The sequence below is a fragment of the Nicotiana tomentosiformis genome, chromosome 2, assembly GCF_000390325.3.
Source record: "Nicotiana tomentosiformis chromosome 2, ASM39032v3, whole genome shotgun sequence".
Classification (NCBI taxonomy): domain Eukaryota; kingdom Viridiplantae; phylum Streptophyta; class Magnoliopsida; order Solanales; family Solanaceae; genus Nicotiana; species Nicotiana tomentosiformis.
In genome coordinates this window covers 149,367,874-149,389,810 of record NC_090813.1, presented here as the reverse complement: position 1 = coordinate 149,389,810, position 21,937 = coordinate 149,367,874, and positions in this window count along the sequence as shown.

Genomic DNA, 21,937 nt, shown 5'->3' with positions numbered 1-21,937 from the left:
GAGCTTCCAAAGTGCGGATATTCTCATCATTTTGAGTCCAAAGTCCTCGAGTGCCAAGTTGTGCTACTCCTCATTTTCAAGAATGGCCTCTAACATGAGCATCATCCTCTTATTATGAGCATTTGAGAGTTCTTCTTGGTTTTGATAAAGTGCCAAAGAAGGATTTTTGGCTTCAACATCTAAGGAAGGTTCTTGGTGTCACGACCCAAACCGATGGGCCGCGATGGGAACCCGGTACCTTACTCAACTGAGTACCAACATAGCATATCTTTCTTATCGTACTTTCATTGGAAAATGGGCCAAACGAGCCATCATGGCTAACCGGAATGAACATGGGGGAGTACTCCATATAATACGACCCAACCTGAAATAAAAACTTACACATGTGACATACGGGCCTATAAGGCCAACATGATCATTTGTAAACTCAAAACATAGGCCGACAAGGCCATACAATCTTTCATATAACTGACATCTGTCTACAAGCCTCTAAGAGTACATAAATATCATAAAAGTCGGGACTGAGCCCCGCCATACCAATCAATACATGTCCTAATTATACTAACCAAATAAGCAACTCCGGAGCAAATGGAGCGCACCAACATCTTTCGCTGAGCTGTTATCCTACTTTGAGGACTCTTGACCTGTCTATCGGAACCTGCGGGCATGAAACACAGCGTCCCCATGAAAAAGGGACATCAGTACAAATAATGTACTGAGTATGAAAGGAATGGAAATAAGTAAATAATAGACATGAGTGAAACATGGAGTAAAAGACTCGACATGTACGTCTGCATAGTTCTGTGAATCATTTCAGTTTTATAATGTCATGCATATGTGTATAAATGTCATACCATGTATAGGTATATGCGTTCATAATATCATCAAGCCTCTGAGGGCATCCCATCATATCATTTCGGCCACTGTGGGTAAATCATCAACGTATACCAGCTGATCCATTGGTGGTGCGTATATAATGCCGTAACCTTTTTCCATATCCCATATACATATATATACATATATATGCGTATATAACGCCACCTGGTCATGGGTTAACGTACATGTATAAATACATGAAATGCATAAGAAATATGTTAATAAGCTTTTCTCGGAATGTCATAAAAATAATATGCCTGTCGGATAAATTTTATCATATACGTATTTTTCTGAGACCCATGACTGAAGATATAATAATAATTCACATGGGGAATTAAGAATATAGACACCCCTAATATTTCTATAAATAGAGTCATTTATGGAAGTTGTGCATTTGCTCATTTCGTTCGTGTCGTATAGATTATGCCAAAAAAAAGAAGGGATAGCCTTAACATACCCGGAGTAGGGAAAAATCCGTGTGATGTTTTTGAGAAAGATTGCACTGTACTTCCCTTAAATTTGCAAAATCTTATGTTGATGTTCCGATCTTTGCAAATCACGCATGTAATCTCTCTGCAACGCGATGCTTCATCTTCTAATCTTAAGGGGGGAGGGGTAAGAAAAAATTATCTTGCATTGTTAAGGTGAATGTATTTTGGCAATTCACGTGTATAAGTCTAAAGAAAATGTTAATCCTTGTCGTGCTCTAATAGTGTAACACCTTTCCACATCTTGTATGAGTCACTTAGTGGCTTTTCTTAACAAATTCATGGGCTGCCACATTAAAGGTAAGATCCCTCAAACTTATCCAACTTTTGTCACATAATGTAATGACTTCAAGAGTCATTCATGGGATTTAAGGGGTGCTGCCACGTGAGTGCCCACTCACTTATCCAATTATCCACCCCTTTTCTTAATCAATCCATTAAATCCCCCACTAGTCCAATAATTAACCAATTACCCACATAATTAAGAATTATCTCAAATTAAATAAAATACTACTCACTTTTAATACACTTTATACACCTTACTATCATAGCCATATGGTACCTTGTATGGTACTAGTCCATAAATATCGGGTATTATCGCCCGACCCATATTTTATCCCAAATCGACAACCTTTAACAAAACCCGTTTTATTCTATTTGCTTACCTTGTCTCCTTCGCGAATTTACTCATCATGTGTTTGAAATAGCATAATGCTTATGAACTAAATAAAATCTCATCTCCGAACTTACGTCGATTAACTTACGACGAAACCTTAACATACGAAAATGCGGGATGTAGTATCTCTTTTCCGAGCTTCCATAAATTTACTTATGGCGTACTTTCACGTACGAAAACATAGGGTGTAACATCATTCCCCACTTTGGAACATTCGTCCTCAAATATTGACTGATGCACTTATTAATCTCATAACCCATAGCTTCTGTGAATACTTTAATACTCTTCTTGCAATTTAGGTAACTGTTCTGCGACTAAATCCAAAAGCCAGGGCATCCCCCCCCCCCTTTAGGCCTCCTTCCCACACCATGGCTTCCTTCCAATCTCGTAACTATTGCTACCTTCTACTATGTAGCCTGATACTGACCTTGTAAGTGCCCCTATGCGACACCTCTCTCATTCTTTCTCCAGCTTTTAGCCAATCTCTAGGCCTCACTTTGTAAACACATACAGAGCTTGATAAAATGTCTCTCTGGGCATCTATAGTTATACTAAAGTTCTTCGCTTGGTACTCTGTTGAACTTACGAATATTGCTATACCTTATTTCGTAGATCCGTTTATCCATCCGTATGACTTTACTACATCTAGGTGGGTTATACTATACCATGACTCTTACTTCCATTTATCGTTACTGAGGCCTGCTACCAAACCCCAGGTTACTTTTGTTACTTATCCCATATGTATAAATCTAAGTCTTTAATGCTTCCTCATTACTTGTTTATCTTAAGAATGATGGCCTATTCTCATCTCATACTTTGTGACTTTTGTCCATCCATTGTTGATTCACCTTAATATTGATCTACAATATACCACTGATAACTTGAAATTTCTTACGTAATACCTTTCCACTAGGGCTTACGTTGCATCGAGGAATATTTGAAGTGATTTTCCTGATACACTTAGCGGCAATATTGTACTTCAATAATCGTATTTTATAGCATCCCAATATGATTTACCCTACGTTTTTAATTCCGTACAATCCATGAAATCCTCTTCAAATCATTACTTAGTCAAAGGCCCAAACGTCATCCTTTATCTATCACAATCATAACCATATTCTACTATCAGGGCAGCATTTCATCTCTTTTAAATTCTACTAGTCTTAGACTCCTTTGAGTTTTGTTCAGGCTATGCCGAGCTTTCTATAACTTAGAGGGACAATCAAATCTCTTGTTTTCATGGTCTTAATCCAGAGGACTTATCCATTCTCATCACCTTCTCACTCGCCCTTTCTTATCCTTAAACCTGTCTTCCTAAAACCTTGCCGCGTTACCATACTTTAGCTTGCGACCTACACATATCTATTTATATTATTCTCCACCTTCCTTCAACTTGTTTGCATCATAGATTTCCTTATGCAATTCTGGAACATCAAGTGAGACATCACATCGTCACTAACTCTTCTTTACTCTCTTAACTAGACCTCTCGATACGTATAAACCATAGGCTGGAAGATATGTCATTGACGACGCCGCTATCATTCCTGGATACTGAATTCTTGTGCTTCTAGCCTTATATCCGAAGTATGAACTATTCATAACCTTCTGCATTTGAGTATCTCGTACGTTGTTTACCTTTGCCTTAAAATCTCACATCATATCTTTTATTATAACACTTGCCCCTTTGGTGCATGCACAATCCGGTGGGAGCTTCATACTGGCTTCTTATAAGGCTAGTACTCTTCTAACTGGCTGTATGATTGTCAACATATATGCTGCATGGATAATACTTCGAACTCTTAAGTTCATTCATAACGTATCTAACTCTGGATCATTTATCGAATAATTTCTTTCGTTCCTTCTCAGTTCTCTTTAAACATGAGGTACTACTTTTCCTGGTCTTTCTGCCCCCTTGTTGCGTGCATACTTAGCTTATCTTAGTTTCCATACCTGTCAGAATTTTGTGCAATTCATATGGTCTCAAATATTACTTTTGACTTTACTTCCTGTTGTTTAGCCACGATAGGTGCCACTTTCTTACGGAGTACATACAATGTTGTTACAAGACCATTTCTTCTTTTGTTCAATGTGCTTAGGTTCAAGCCTTCTTCCTTATTTCCTCAGCTAGTCTTTCATTGTAGTACTTAGGGAGGACCCTCTAACTTTTGCAAATCTATAGGCTTATTACATTGTATACTCGACGGACCTTTTGATGTCCTTTCTTGCCTATAATTATCCGTAGTTACTTACTTCCACGCCCTTGTGCTTGTAGGGTTGTTCTGAACTGATATTTTGACTGTCTTCCCAGTGAGACTATCTTTTATTTCCTTTATATTCATACGGAACCTTTAACTACCCCAACTCTTATCTGAATATTTTTTAAGGGTCACAATGTCGTATCTGTGAGACTGAATTCCCCATGTTGGGGTTCACGATGTACGTCTTACAAAATCTCTTGATTTGTCTGTGTCCTCGTGTTTAGCCATAACTAGGCTCTTCCTGAATCAACTACTAACTACTTGTTGGCCCATTCTCATATCAATATTCTGCGTAATCTTTCTTCGGTTTTTTCCTTTGTCTTAACTTACGTCTCGAGGTGGTTCGTTATCTATCAATAACATCTTGGGTAGGAACCCTTACTTCCTCTCCTTGATGTCGTGCTTGCATAATGTTATGGAATCATAACATATCATCGTATTCTTCCTTTACCATTCCATAATTACTAGAACTACTTAATTCTGACTTAATGCCACATCACACCATATTCCACCCTTTAGGGAAGCACTTAGATTTAGTGCTACGATGATCTACGTATAGATGTTTTACCCTCTCATCTTTTGCATCTTTTCACATCATCGATGATCCTTACTCGTCTCGCGGTAATCCTTCTATACCAAGGATAACAAAATTCATCACTCGCGAGGGTGACACTTAGTGTAACTGGCACATACAGTCCCTTAAGTTTAACTTTACTCGCCTTGCTTGCTTTAGGGAAGCGTCTTCCTGAATGACCTTTAAAGGGTATTCTTCTGTCGTCCATTCTATTATCGCCGGAACAAAATTTGAAATTCTCATGATGTCGACCATTATCAAATCATTCAGTCCCTAATTCATGTTTAGTTTATCTTGTTCATCAGTCCATGCTGATTTCTTATTACTCTAGGGTCTAACATTTCCTTTTAGTAGTCGCGTTGGAGTCACAAACTTATTTCTTGAACTAAGGATATGACTTTATCGCCTATATTTTTCTGTTGTCACCTATCGTCCTTTCCTTCACTTGACTATATATTCTGTAATACTGTCATTTTTTTTTCTACTGTTGTCAAATATGTATCACATCTTACTCATAATGCTTCATTAACTCTCTTCTTATTTCCCGCTAACATCTATGTCTATTACTTTATTCTGAAAATTCAAACAAGACATTCTTTTACTTTTAGCTCCCCTTGCTCCATCCATTGGCTCTTCGAATTGCCTAACATTCTTTCTCTACTAGGGACGGAAACCACACTAAGGTAATATTTATCCCTTCAAGGCTTCCATTGCCTATCTTTGTAGTATTCATATCTAGCCGTACTATTTTAGAGTGCACCGTCTCGGTTTCTCACAAGGAGATCTATTACCACATTTGCAATATCCTTCGGAAATGTCAACTAACGCAAATATTCCATCCACCCTTTTTGGGTCACTCTAACCCCAGCCGAAACTTAATATCCATCCTTCTCTTATACTACTTCTGTTAGCTTCCATATGGCATAAATGAGATGGGTGTGGCCAATTGTACATACCTCTGCTACCGTTGAAGGTAACTCAAAATGCTTATATCTCCCATCATGAATGGTAAATAATGATAGTCTTCATTAACTGGGCGCCTGGTACCCTTCTTCACCTTGCTTCATTTACTTGTTGAGACTTGTACTATCTTCTGAATCTCTCATTGCCTTTCACCATAGGGGTGGAGAGATATCCTTGCCTTAAGGCTCCTTATCAAGAGTCTTACACGTCTTAGTACACACATGATCTACTGAAGACCTTACATTTTCTCATCATAAGCATCATGAAAAATTGAGTTCCTCTGACTCAACTCTTCCATATCCGTATTCAATCTCTTACCTACTGGAGATATCGTCATATTACGGATAAAATAGAAGCTAGGAGTTTGAATTCTTATAAATGAGCTCTACCACACGATCTAGAGTAATAAGAAAGAGTGACAGTCCTAAATGCCCTTTAGCCTCCTGCTTATATTTGTGGTGCACGACACACCCATAAACAAGACTCAACTAGACACGACTTGTAGACTCCCTAAGACAGAACTTCTCTGATACCACTTTTGTCACGACCCAAACCGATAGGCCGCGACGGGCACCTGGTACCTTACTCAACCGAGTACCAACATAATATATCATTCTTATCGTACTTTCATTGGCAAACGGGCCAAACTGTCCATCATGGGCTAACCAGAATGAACATGGAGGAGTACTCCATATAAGACCACCCAACCTGATATAGAAACTTACACATGTGACATACGGGACTATAAGGCCAACATGATAATTTGTAAACTCAAAACATAGGCCGACAAGGCCATACAATCTTTCATATACCTGATATCTGTCTACAATCCTCTAAGAGTATATAAATATCATAAAGGTCGGGACTGAGCCCCGCTATACCAATCAATATAGGTCCTAATTATACTGACTAAATGAGCAACTTCAAAGCAAATGGAGCGCACCAACATCTTTCGCTATGCTGTTAGCCTACTTGGAGGACTCTCGAACTGTCTATCGGGACGTGCAGGCATGAAACACAGCATCCCCAAGCAAAAATGATGTCAGTACAAATAATGTACTGACTATGTAAGGAATGGAAATCAGTAAATAATAGACATGAGAGAAACATGGAGTAAAAGACTCGACATGTACGTCTGCATAGCTCTGTGAATCATTTTATTTTTATAATGTCATGCATATGTGTATAAATGTCATACTATGCATAGGTATATGCGTTCATAACATCATCAAGCCTCTGAGGGCATCCCATCATATCATTTCGGCCACTGTGGGCAAATAATCAATGTATACTAGCTGATCAGATGGTGGTGCGTATATAACGCTGTAACCTTTTCCCATATCCCATATACATATATACGCGTATATAACTTCATCTAGTCATGGGTCAATATACATGTATAAATACATGAAATGCATAAGAAATACGTTAACAAGATTTTCTCGGAATATCATAAAAATAATATGCCTGTCGGATAAATTTTATCAAATACGTATTTTTCTGAGACCTATGAACAGAAGATATAATAATAATTCATGTGGAGAATCAAGAATATAGACACCCCTAATATTTCTATGAATAGAGTCATTTATGGAAGTTGTGCATTTGCTCATTTCGTTCGTGTCGTATAGATCATGCCAAAATAAAGAAGGGATAGCCTTAACATACCTGGAGTAGGGAAATATCCGTGTGATATTTTTCAGAAATATTGCATCATACATCCCCTAAATTTGCAAAACTTATGAACTTCCGAATTACAAAACTAATGCTGATTCATACCAAAACAACTCCGATTGACTTCAAATTTTGCGCACAAGTCATAATTGACTTGATAGACCTATTCCAATTTTCGAAATCGGATTCCAACCCTGATAGCAATAAAGTCAACTCCCGGTCAAACTTCCCAACCTTCCAAACCTTAAATTCTCTAACTTTCGCCAATTCACGTCGAAACAACCTACTGACCTCCAAATCAACATCCGGCCACGCTCCTAAGTCTAAAATCACCCTACAGTGCTATTGGAAGCGTCAAAACTCCATTCCGGATTCGTCTATACAAAAGTCAAACTACGGTCAACTCTTTCAACTTAAAGCTCCAACTTAGGGACTATGCGTCCCATTTCACTCCGGATCTCACCTGAAACCAAAACCAAACACCCCGGTAAGTCCCATAATCACAATATAGCATAGAAGAGGAAATAAATAGGGGATCGAGGCTAAAACACTCAAAATTACCGGTCGGGTCGTTACATCCTCCCCCTCTTAATACTCACGTTCGTCCTCGAATGAGTATAGATACATACCCGAAGTGGTGAAAATATGAGGATAACGGCTATGCATATCATGCTCGGTCTCCAAAGTCGCCACCTCGACTGGTTGAACCCTCCACTAAATCTTCACTGAAGCAATGTTCTTCGACCTCAACTTTCCAACCTGCCTGTCCAAAATGGCCACTGGCTCCTCAACATAAGACAAATACTTGTCCAACTGGACTGAGCTGAAATCCAACACATGAGACGGGTCACCATGATACTTCCAGAGCATAGAAACATGGAATACGGGATGAACTGCAGCTAGACTAGGTGGTATTGCAAGCTTGTAGGCCACTTCTACATTCCTCTCAAGAATCTCAAAAGATCTGATATACCTAGGGCTCAACTTGACCTTCTTCTCGAACCTCATAACACCCTTCATGGGCGAAACCCAGAGCAAGACCTACTCCCCAACTATAAATGACACGTTGCGAACCTTCCGATACGCATAACCCTTCTGTCTAAATTGGGCTGCACGAAGTCGATCTTAAATCAATTTAACCTTTTCCAAAGCATCCTGAACCAAGTTCTGTACCCAATAGCCTAACCTCACCCAGCTCAAACCAACCCACCGGAGACCGGCACCGCCTCCCATACAAAGCCTCATACGGAGCCATCTATATGCTCAACTGGTAGCTGCTGTTGTAGGCAAACTCCGCAAGCAGCAAGAACTGATCCCAAGAACCCCCAAACTCCATCACACACGCACGAAGCATATCCTCCAATATATGAATAGTGCGCTCGGATTGTTTGTCTGTCTGAGGGTGAAATGATGTACTCATTCAATCTGTTTGCCTAACTCACATTGTACGGAGCTCCAGAACTGTGATGTAAACTGCGTACCCTAGTCAGAGATGATGGATACCGGCACGCCATAAAGTCTGACAATCTCGCGAATATAGACCTGAGCCAGCTACTCTAAAGAATAAGTAGTCACCACTGGAATGAAATGAGCCAACTTGGTCAACCTATCCACAATCACCCATACTACATCGAACTTCCTCTGAGTCTGTGGGAGCCTAACAAGAAATTCCATAGTTACCCTCTCCCATTTCCTCTCTGGAATCTCTAGCCTCTGAAGCAATCCACCTGGCCGCTGATGCTCATACTTCACCTGCTGATAATTTAGGCACCGAGCTACATACTCCACTATGTACTTCTTCATTCTCCTCCCCCAATAGTGCTGCCTCAAGTCCTGACACATCTTGGTGGCACCCGAGTGAATATAGTACTACGAACTTTGAGCCTCCTAAAGAATCAGCTCACGCACACCATCTACATTGGGCACACATAGCCTGCCCGGCATCCGTAACACACCATAATCCCCAATAGTGACCTCTTTGGCATCGCCGTCCTGCATCATGTCCTTAAGGACAAGCAGGTAGGGGTTGTCATACTGACGCTCTCTGATATGATCATAAAGAGAAGACCGAGAAACCACACAAGCCAAAACTCGACTCAGCTCTGAAACATCCAATCTAACAAACTGGTTGGCCAAGGTTTGAACATCCAATGCTTAGGGCCTCTCCGCTGCCGGTAGATATTCTGAACTGCCCAAGCTCTCTGCCTTGCGACTCAAGGCATCGGCCACCACATTGGCCTTCCCGGGATGATATAGAATGGTGATATCATAGTCCTTAAGCAACTCTAGCCAGCTCTATTGCTTCAAGTTAAGATCCTTCTATTTGAATAGATGCTGTCGACTCCGGTGGTCAGCATATACCTCACAAGGGACACCGTACAAATAGTGCCGCCAAATCTTCAAGGCATGAACAATAGCTGCTAACTCAAGGTCGTGGACATAATAGTTCTTCTCATGCACCTTAAGATGTCTAGATGCGTGGGCAATCACCATACCGTCTTGCAACAACACCGCGCCGAGACCAATACGTGATGCATCACAGTACAAAGTATAAGACCCCAAACACGTAGGCAACACCAACACTGAGACCGTAGTCAAAGTTTTCTTGAGCTTTTGAAAGCTCTCCTCACTCCTCGGTCCACCTGAATGGAGCACCCTTCTGCGTCAATCTTGTCATAGGTGCGGCAATAGATGAGAAACCCTTTACGAATCGACGGTAATACGCTGCCAAACCAAGAAAACCCCGGAACTCAGTAGCTGAAGATGGTCTGGGCCAACTCTGCATTGCTTCAATCTTATTCCAACCTACATTAATCCCCTTGCTCAACAGAACATGACCAAAAAAGCCACTGAATCAAGCCAGAATTCACACTTTGAAAATTTTGTATACAACTTCTTTTCTCTCAAGGTCTGAAGCACGGTCCTCAGGTGGTGCTCATGATCCTCCCGGCTCCGGGAGTATACTAGAATGTAGTCAATAAACACAATGACGAATGAGTCAAGATAGGGCTGGAATACACTATTCATCAAGTGCACGAATGTTGCTGGGGCATTGGTTAGCCCAAATAACAGCACAAGCAACTCGTAATGACTATACCAAGTCCTGAAGGCAGTCTTCAATTGATGATAGCCTGCCCGAAAATCAATCTTTGAGAACTCTCTGGCTCCCTGTAGCTGATCAATTAGGTCATCAATGAGCGGCAATGGATACATGTTCTTCACTGTAACCTTGTTCAATTGGCGATAATCAATACACATGTGCATAGAACCATCCTTCTTATTTACAAACAAGCCCGGGGCAACCCAAGGTGATACACCGGGCCGAATGAATCCCTTATCAAGCAACTCCTGCAACTGCTCTTTTAACTCCTTCAAATCTGCTGGGGCCATATGATATGGTGGAATAGAAATGGGTTGAGTGCCCGGTATTAAATCAATACCAAAATAGATATCCCTGTCGGGCGGCATGCCTGGAAGTTCTGCCGAAAATACAACTGAATAATCCCTCTCTACCGGAACTGACTCAATGGTAAGAGTATCAATACTGTCATCTCTCACATATGCTAGATATGCATAACATCACCCTGCTAGGAACATAATCCAAAGTACTACTCCACTCCAACTGCGGCAAACGTGGCATAGCCAACGTCATCGTCTTTGCGTGAAAATCAAGGATAGCATGATAGGGTGACAACCAGTCCATGCCCAAAATAACATCAAAATCTACCATACTGAGCAACAATAGACCGGCTCTGGTCTCAAAACCAACAAGAACAATTAAACACAACGATACAATCGGTCAACAATAATGGAATCTCCCACATGTGATGAGCGGTGATTTTACCATTTATTTTAGTCTCTTTTCTTTAGTTTTTGTGACCTCCTATTATAAAATAAGGTGATTGCCTGCGATTGATGAACCACTTCTGCGGACACACTTCTGCGCTTGGAGTCCGCTTATGTGGACACGCTTCTATTGCCACTTGTCCGCTTTTGCGGAGGAACTATTTTACACTAAATATCGCATCTGTGTGCAGAAATTCCGCATCTGTGGAGCTTCACCTGCGATGATTTTTCCGCAGGTGCGGCCAACGGGCTTCAGACCTAGGCAGGATTGACAATTCACATTTTCTCCATTCTAAAACCTCAAATACATAACCTAGCATAACTTTGGCATATCTTTGGATTATTTTTGAGTCTCTTGACTATAGAAGACAAGTTTGGAAGCTAGGGTTCTTGCACACACACTTAGGTCTTAAAGATTTGAAGCTTTTGGTTGAGAATTTATTACCCATTAATGCTCATTTCTTCAGCTCCTTGCTTTGTATTGAATATCTAAGTGTGTAGTTTTTTTTCCAACACTTGAATCTTGTTTATGGGAATATTCATATTTAAAGTGAGGATTAAATATCTTGTTGTGCTTATGTATTGAACGATTTTTATTTTTTATGAAGTGAGTTATTATTTCTTTAATTATTCTTATTCTTTACTGTTTTCAAAGGGATTAGTTGACCCTAGGACTCCATTCACATCTAATTAATTTTGGGAAAGATAATTTGGGGTTCGAAAAGATTAATTAACAAGAACTTGAGGCGTGTTAACCCTCACTTTGTATATTCTACCTAGGGATATAATTAAACTACTTGTAGCCATATTCGGGTGTGCTTAATCTCTTAATTATTTTATGGATAATTAAATTAGGAAGTCTTGTTAGTCTTCAGAAGAAGCTAAAATAGAATTATTACCCGAGGCTAATTAACATAAACTCGCTCATATTTGTAAAATCGTGAAATACATTGGATCGTTACTTGAGTGTAATTCCCAATGCATCCATGCTTGTTTCCATTGATCATTTTACTTGCTGTCTAGGTTAGTTTATATTTTTGCATTTAGACATAAATATTTTCTCAAAACCCTTTTAAGTGTTTGGCTTAGCATAATAAGTGATAATTCTCTTACACAACTAATCGCCTACATATTGTTCTCTGTGGGATTCAACCCCGACTCATAGTTGGGTAAATTATATTGCATGCAACCGTGTCCATTTACTTTTTAGTAGTGGATTTGGACGTCATCAAAATTAGTGTCGTTGCCGGGGAACAATTTGGCGTATTTAGGTTGTTTGAGAAGTAAGCGTACGTGCTTTGGTCCAAACTTATGAATATATGTGTAATTATTTTCTTATCTTTGTTTATCTTCTTAATTGTTTCCTTTATTGTTTCTTGTGTATTATATTAGTTTTGAAAAATGGTATTGCATAATGAAAATTGGTCGGATGGTAGTTGTTCATACTTTGATGACCCTTGTCCTTATTGTGGAGGACCACACTCGTGGCAAGATTGTTTAAATTCTCCCCGGGGCAGATTGTGCGCATAATCTCAAACCCATGAGTGGAGTATATGTGATAAGTGTGGGGGTCAAAATGGCCATTGGGATAATTGTGCTTATTTGTACTTCCCTTCCCCGAACTCCCGCTATGATGATTCTACTTTTTGTGATGAAAATTATAGGGATATGAAAGTGGAAGAAAATGAGCACAGTCAAAGTGGAGAGTTCAAGATCATGATAGAAAGCCTACTTGAAGGAGGAAACACAGAGCAAAATGCCTTGGAGGAGCTTTTGGAAAATAGTCTCCAAAAGGATTCGACGCTTGAAAGGTTGAACTCACAAATTGGAGAAATACTTGAAGCTTTAAAGGTCCAAAAATCTTTGGAAGTGAAAGATAGCCAAGTGTTACATCCCATCATTTCGTACATGAAAGTACGCCATAAGTAAATTGATGGAAGCTCAGAAATTAGATACTACATCCCGCATTTTCATGTGTTAAAGTTTTATCGTAAGTTAATCGACGTAAGTTCAGGGATGAGATTTTATTGAGATCATAAGCATTATGCTATTTCAAACACATGATGAGTAAATTCGTGAAGGAGAGAAGGTAAGCAAATAGAAGAAAATGAGTTTCATTAAAGGTTGTCGATTTGGGATAAAATACGGGCCGAGCAATAATACCCAATATTTGTGGACTAGTACCATACAAGGTACCATATGGCTATGATAGTAAGGTGTATAAAGTGTATTAAACATGAATAGTATTTTATGTAATTTGAGATAATTCTTAATTATGTGGGTAATTGGTTAATTATTGGACTAGTGACGGAATTAATGGATTGATTAAGAAAAGGGGTGGATAATTGGATAAGTGAGGGGGCACTCACGTGGCAGAACCCCTTAAATCCCATGAATGACTCTTTAAGTCATTACATTATGTGACAAAAGTTGGATAAGTTTGAGGGATCTTACCTTTAACGTGGCAGCCCATGAATTTGTTAAGAAAAGCCACTAAGTGAACCATACAAGATGTGAAAAGGTGTTACACTATTAGAGCATGACAAGGATTAACATTTTCTTTAGCCTTATACACGTGAATTACCAAAATACATTCACCTTAACAATGCAAGATAATGTTTTCTTACCCCCCCTCCCCTTAAGATTAGAAGATGAAGCATCACGTTGCAGAGAGATTGCATGCGTGATTTGCATTGATCGAAACATCAACGTGACCTTGAATATTGCTGAATTTGGTGTTTCTGGTTTCCTTATACGCAATCGTGAGTGGATTAATGCGATCGCGAAGAGTAGTTTGGCACTGGGGGAAATTTTCTCTATGCGATCGCGAGATGGGGTATGCGATCGTGGAAGGTTGGTTTTCAGTGAATCGCGAACGCGTGAAGGAGGTCGCATTCGCGTATAGAGATAGGGGGCTGCAGGTCCACATGTTTTGTTCATCGCAGTCGCTTGGTGTGTTCCACGATCGCGTAGCTTGATGAGGCGGTGTTTCGCGTTTGCATGTTGTCTTCTGTGATTGTGGAGTGTTAATTTGGGCAACATCATTTTTGTGCTTCGCGAACGCGAGGCATTTTACGCGTTCGCAAAGAAGAAATCAATAGGCAACAAACTTAAATTTCAAAACAAGTGTTCTATCTCATATTTCATATTTTAAACTTAGAGAGCTCGGTGTGAGCTGAATGTTCGGGAGATTTTCAAACAGATTATTGGGGTAAGAATTCCTAACTCGGTTTTGGTTAAATTACACGAATCTATTATTGTTTTTATCACCTAATTAGGGATTTGAGTTGGAAATTTGGTGAAAAAATGGTAGAAACTTCATAGACCAAATTTTTGAGTTTTGAAAGGCGATTTGAGGTCGAATTTGAGTAAATATTGTATGGTTGGACTCGTTATCGAATGGATGTTCGGATTTTGTAATTTTAGTCAGGTTCCGAGATACGAGCCCCGGTTGACTTTTTGGGTTGACTTTTTAATTATTTGCAAAGATTGTTATTTTACTATTCGAAATAGATTCCTATAGTTTATATTTATAGTATGAAGTTTGTTTATGCTAGATTCGAGCCGTTCGGAGTTGGATAATCGAAGGAACGACCTACTAGTGGATTGATTTAGCATGATTTGAGATAAGTGACTTGCCTAACATTATGTAAGGGAATTACCCCTTAGGATTTGTGTTGGTTGTGATATTTGTGATATGTGAAAGCCGTGTACACAAGGTGACGAGTGTGTACATGGGCTATATGTGAAAATTACCGGGTTTAGCTATGTAGATTCTTTTCATGCTGTAATTGAGTTAACCTAACATGTTATATTCATCATTTCTAGTCTATTTTCACATGTCTACTTGTCTTACTCTTTTACATGCTAATTTCCCTACATGTTTAATTGAAGTTATTGTTTCCTTTATTCCGCATTCATTAATTGACCGTTGAACTCTTTACTTGAAGTTGTAAAGTCATTAAGGCAATCTTGTTGTATGTGTTATCAAAGTCGTGGAATATGTTGTTGTTGAAATTGGTATTGAGATATAAAGGCCGTGAATCACATTGAGGAAAAGTGTTAAGTTGTGAAATACCATTATGTTGGGTTGTTCATTCCGGTTGTTATTGTTGAGACTCTTGTGTACATTGTGGTTGAGCCATGTGCTCTTTACTGTAAAAATATTGTATTTGTTTGGTTTCTCTAGCAAGTTGTGATATTGGGCACTTGAGGTGCGAATTGTGATAGATTGTGATATTGATACGCATGTGGTGGTATATGGTTTTGGGGTTGAAACGCATGCGGTGAGATAAGATAGGCTTGATACGCGTGGCCCGTAAGGGAACTACTAGAAGTCATGTGGTGTGATATGATGGACTAAAACGCGGGATGCTATTTCGGAAAAATGATTTTCAAAACTAAATGTAAAGGCTCCCGCGGTGATATAAGGAAAGATTGTGATTAATTCCTATAGTTTGAGACTACGAGGTGGTACCTCGGTGGTGACTCTTGTTGGCATTTCTCTTTTTTTGCACTTGTCTTTGGTTGTTGTTTCCTTAGCGTATAATTCATTGTTTTTCTCCGTGTTGCACTATTTGCTTTAGTTGCGTGTAGCTAACCTTTATATGCTATTTGTTGTTTTAATTTCATTAATGTCATTATTACACTGCCTTACATTGGTTCAGTCTTTTATTTATTCTAGTAGGGCCTTGACCGTACCTCGTCACTTCTTTGCCGAGGTTAGGCTTGGCACTTATTGGGTACCATTGTGGTGCACTCATGCTACGCTTCTGTACATCTTTTTGTGCAGATCCAGGTACATCCTACCAGTCTAGGCATCAGTGATTTGAGTACGAGCGTGGAGACTTCAAGGTATACCTGCCAGCGTCTGCACGCCTAAGAGTCCACTTCTACCTTGATTTCCTTATTTCATTCCCCTTTTATAGACATTGATGTATAGGATTATTCAGTACTATTAATTAGAGCTTGTGACTTATATTTCGCCGAGTTTTGGGAGTTGCACATGTTGAGTTGTAGATTTAATTTTATATAGTTGTTGAAGTTTGAGACTTTTAATTATTGCTTCAATCATTTCTGCATGAATGTTAGGCAGTCTTAGAGACTAGGTGCCATCACGAGATACTACGGAGGGAAATTGGGGTCGTGACAGAACACTTGTCTTCCATTCCATGAGTCTACGATTCACAAGTAGTACTCAATATCCCAGAACTACACACGTCCTAATTCTCGTGCAACCCGATATATGTAGGCAACTCAAATACCAGATTCCGATCACAACTTTCACAACACCTCCATTCCCAGTCTATCATTTTGGGCCGAAATTGAGTATGGTGTTAATTTCTTTGCCCGTAGACTCTTACATCATCTCCGATCAAGAGGGAAAGTTGTTGACACTCAATTTGACCTTCCATATTTAAAAATTAAATTTTACAGGCCTCCTAATCAAAAAATGATAATAAAAATGTAATTTTTGCACACTATTTGGCTTTAATACAATTTATTGATAATTATTCATATATTTACAAAATATGGGAATTTTTATCATTAGTTAAATACTACCGTTTTTGTGCATATTTATTAATTCCAAACAGTTTATTGATAATTTTCAAATATTAGGATATTCTATCAATTTATTGTCTGTTTAAAAAATAAAATAATAATTACTACGACACAATTATAGTAGTTACATTTTTAATAAATACTACAAGATTTTTTAATTAAATAATTATTTTTCAATTCGTAGCATAGTATATTAATTATATGGAAGTCAGTAGAATCTATTTTTGTAAGGCTCCGTAAAATTTTGCAAAAAGAAATATAATGTTTCGTGTTGCCGGATTGAGCTTACCTGATTTGGGTTGAACAATGCACTGAGGGATAAAGGAAATATTTCTGGCAGAGAAATGCATTTCTGCGGTCCATTATGCAACCGCAGAATCACTCTGCGGACCGCATAATGGCCACAGAGTGGGGAAGGAGAGGGGCAGTTTTGGATGCCATTTTGCGGTCGACTATGCGACCGCAGAACTGTTTTGCGGTTCACTATGCGACCGCAGAACAGGTCTGCGGGCCGCATAGTGAACACAGACCCAGACAGAGTTTTGCCAATTTTGGACAATAATTATGCGGCCGATATGCGGTCCGCATATCGATTATGCTTCCGGAGCTTCATTTTTGAATTTTTAAAACCATACCCTACTTCGTTAAATACACACTTTGGGCTATTTTTGAGCTAAAATCTGACATTTAGAGTGAGAGAGAGTGCCCTAGAGTGAGAAGGTGTTCCTCAATAATTGCTCTTCGATTCTTGCTCAAATTTTGGTAGATTAAGAAGGGAAACTCACTAGGTCTTCATCCTAGAGGTAAGATTCTACACCCTAACCCTCAATTTCGAATTTTGTCTAGAAATGGATAATTAGCAAGATAAAATTTGGGCATGAGAGTTGTTTATTTTACATGCATGTGTTATCAAAGGGTGTAGGAAGATTGTTGAGCTAAAAATGGTAAAAATTGGGTTGTGGGATGATGGAATCCTCCATAAAAGAACCTTGAAACCGTAATGCACACCTAGTATTTGATAAAATGCTCAAATGAGCTAGAACCATGAGCATCTACCTAATTTTTGTTCAATTTGTTATATTTCTAAAATAGATTGAAGTTTCTAAGAATTCCGGAATATTTTAGAGTTTAAGGAAGCTCCATTGAGGTATGTTGGCTAAACTCTTCATTAAGAATTGGAACCCCATTATCCTTGTAAGTTCCAAGATATTTATTACAAGTTGAGTACTCCGAATAAGTTTTGTGATAAAGATATATGTTTAATTTGTGTTTCAAATGCTCTCATGATATTGTATTAAAAATTGATGATGTGTTCCAAATAATGGATTATGTATCTACGTGTTATGATTCCAAGTCGTGATTTATGTGGAAAACTATTTTTGCCAAATTGTGTAGAGATTGTGATTAGGGTTACACCTCCACCCGCATATATTAGGGTGAGGCAGCAGGGCCGCTTTGTGTGTGATTTTGGTATTGTTGTTGCACCGCAACCCACATATATACATTAGGGTGAGGCAGCATGGCCACTTGTATAGGTATTGGTATCGTTGATGCACTTCCACCTGCATATATTGGGGTGAGGTGGCGGGGCAACTTTGTGTTAAAATGGGTATTGTGTTTACACCTCCACCCACCACACATTGGGGTGAGGCAGCAGGACCGCTTGAGTAAAGTTTTGGTTTTGTGTTTATACCTCCACCCGCATACATTGGGTTGAGGCGGCAGGGCCGCTTTGTGTGGAAATGGTTACAGAGGATCTCATCTTGAATTCTATAAATGTTAATGACAGCTCTTAATAAGCTTGCTATAGTTTAAACGACTATCTATGCTATTCTATTGTCGCCTTGATTCATTATATTTATAATGTATTTCCGAGTTCTTAAATTGGTGTTTGATTTTCATACTAGTACTATTCGACATGTACTAACGTCCCTTTTGCCGGGAGCACTGAATCTTTAATGGATGCAGGTGGTTCCACAGCGGAGGATACTGACCAGTGATAGCAATGCTCATTCTTCCCAGCTGACTTGGTGAGCCACATCTCATTCCGGGGTTGTGCATCTTTTGTTTCTTATGTGTATTCAGGTATAGACGGAGCCTTGTTATCGGCACTATCATTGTACACTTTAGTATTTTTAGAGGCTCCGTAGACTAAGTGTGGGTTGTGTATGGGTGTTGGGAATGTTAAACAAGTTGTGTTGTGATTAAATCACTTGTTCCACTTTGAACCATGAAGGGGTATGTATGTGTTTGGAGACTTATTAATGGAGTAACTAATGGTAATGAATTGGTATTTCAGACATGATCACTTTATTGTTTGAATAACGAAAACATATATTCTCTTTATTCATGAATGAGTTGGGTAGAAGGAAATCTTATAGGCTTGCTCGGCCGGGTTCACTAGGTTGAGCGCTGGTCGCGCTCCTCGGTTTTGGGGCGTGACAAACTTGATATCAGAGCCTATGGTTTTAAAGTGTCCTAGGATGACTCAGAGCCATGTAGTAGAGTCCTTCTTATCGGTGTGTTGTCGACCACATCTATAAGTTGGCGGCTATATGGACATTTTATTAATGTTACCCTTCTTCAACACTCCAGATCGTGCGATAGAGCTTGACTATGAGATTGTCTTCTAACTCGTGCGTTGCGATTCAAGGTAAGTTTAAATGCTCTTTTGTTTATTCTAAGTAATGTAATCATATGACATGACAAATGGGTAAAGGCTTGAATATTAAACAGATGGCACATGTATCATGTTGAATGAATGGTATGACCATATAAGGTAAGCATATAGTACCATAAGCATACTTTATATGAGAAGAGTGCTGGAAGTGATTACCCACCTCCAAAGAGGCATTGACGTGACAAAATTAGACCTAAGTTTAACTTATACATGTGGATAGTGTGGGAACCATGTATATGATTCTAAGATGTAAATTTTCTACAAAAGCACATGATATATGAAAGGCATGGCCTCGAGAGTAATGATAAATGTGTAGGTCTCTCACGGGAGACAAGAAGTTATGAAAGGAGAATCCTAGGAATGTGCAAAATTATGTCACACTCCAAAAAGGATATTGACACGAGGGATTTCGATCCCAAGCTTGTGTGGCTGAATAAGAGTAGAGAACTTATGAGCTTAATACCATGGGGACTTAAATCTCCCTAGTAGTCAATCATATAAAAGAGGACTAGAGATGTGAAACATGTGTCCCCCAAATTGCTAAATTCAAGACTTGTGTCAAAATGCGAAACATTCACCCCACGTGGGGAGGGAAGGGCCATGGTGAGGCTACTTAAGTACAATAAATCGAGAGTAGGGACATGTAGCTATGATGTTTGTATATTTTGTTGAACACATGTGTAGTATAGAAAAGTGGTAAGGAATAATGTGATTCTCTGAAAGGATATGTAAATGATAAACCACTAGTACAAAAATAATGTGGAGGGTTAATAAATGTAAATCCTTCGTACGTGACAATATACATGATAGGGTCAACGATACTAGAAACTAAGAGTAAGGTTTGCAAAAAGGGTTTTATACTTGTTAGGGAAGTAAGGGACAATGGAACCCAAGGAAGTACTACAGATCAAATATAAAAGGCTTATGAGTTCTTAGAATGAGTTAATCATGGATTTGCCATTTAGCTAAAGTTCCAAGGCTTTAAGAAGGACAGAACGAGTAGGAGAGATAAATATGATGATATAACAATCCAAGAGTGCATCCGGACATGATGGAGAGTCTCTTAAGAATCTTACAAGCGAGGAAGTGTTAAGTGATACACGGATGAACACATTTTCCCACAGATATTCCAACAAGTGTCGAGAGGAGAACAAGATGAATTCCCAACTAAGGGAAAAGACCACGTAACGAAGGAAAAAACGTATAGCTATTCACTAACTAGGAAGAATGAGGCGAGAAGAATTGGAAGAAAATCTATAAATTGAGATGGTCATGATTATCGCAAAATAGTTCATATCAAAATGGTGGACTCTCCTAGAGCACAAGTGTTAATAAACAATATAAATGATCAACTGTAATCCAGGCGACTTGAGTGACACTGAATATAAACTAAAAGATTTAGAGGCAGTTCATATCTACATATTACATTGGAAAGTGAGACTACTTGTAATGAAGTGGTGGTGTGATAAACTCAACAAACCAGGCACAATGATACTATGAGTACATGGGAGGCAGACAAGTGTGTGGCACATGAAGGCTGTCAACTATGAATTAAGGGCAAAATAGGATGGGAATGATTGCTCCAGTCATAAAGGAAATATAGTACTAGCATATTGTCTAGACCAAAGGGCAATCAAAGAGGGAAAAAGAAAAAGGAAATGTTCGAAACAGATTGAGCGAGGATGAACACTTGTTACGAACCAAACATGGTTAACACGATAGCTCTTAGGTTGCAATAACCGGAAACATTATTGGTGACTACAATATTGGGAATGAGGTGATTTACTCGTCGAGGATGGAATCAGGTGGACTAAGTCCTACACTTATAAGGAAACACAAGAAGTCGTCGTTGGAGAATTTAGGAGGATCTCAAGTTTCAGAAAAGGCCCTGTTCGGGCCAATGACTTTTGCTTAATTGAATATATATGAAGGGTGTTGGTATGTGTTTTGGGAAGTGTTTAGTAGTAAAGAGGGATGTGAGAATATTCACAAGGGAAGTAGGTGGTTTATGAAAATCCTTTAAGACTTATGAGGAAAGAGGGTGGATAAGAAAGGTCTGAGCACGATGTTACATCACATTTGAGGCAATGCCATAAAGGTTGATGTTATCAGGGTGTGAGCGCAAGCTAGTAGATGTTATTAATTTGAAACAGAAGGTCATATAAGAAAACTGACCAATTAGTGCCTTTTGAGAAATTTGGAAAAACAAATTGCAAGTACTAATAAGATTGTAACTGTATCAAGGAAATTTTTTTAGAACTAAATTCTTAGGAGTTCATATGAAAGAGAAATCCGATATAGATGTCCCACTAATGATGCAATGTGGCAAGAGCATCATTT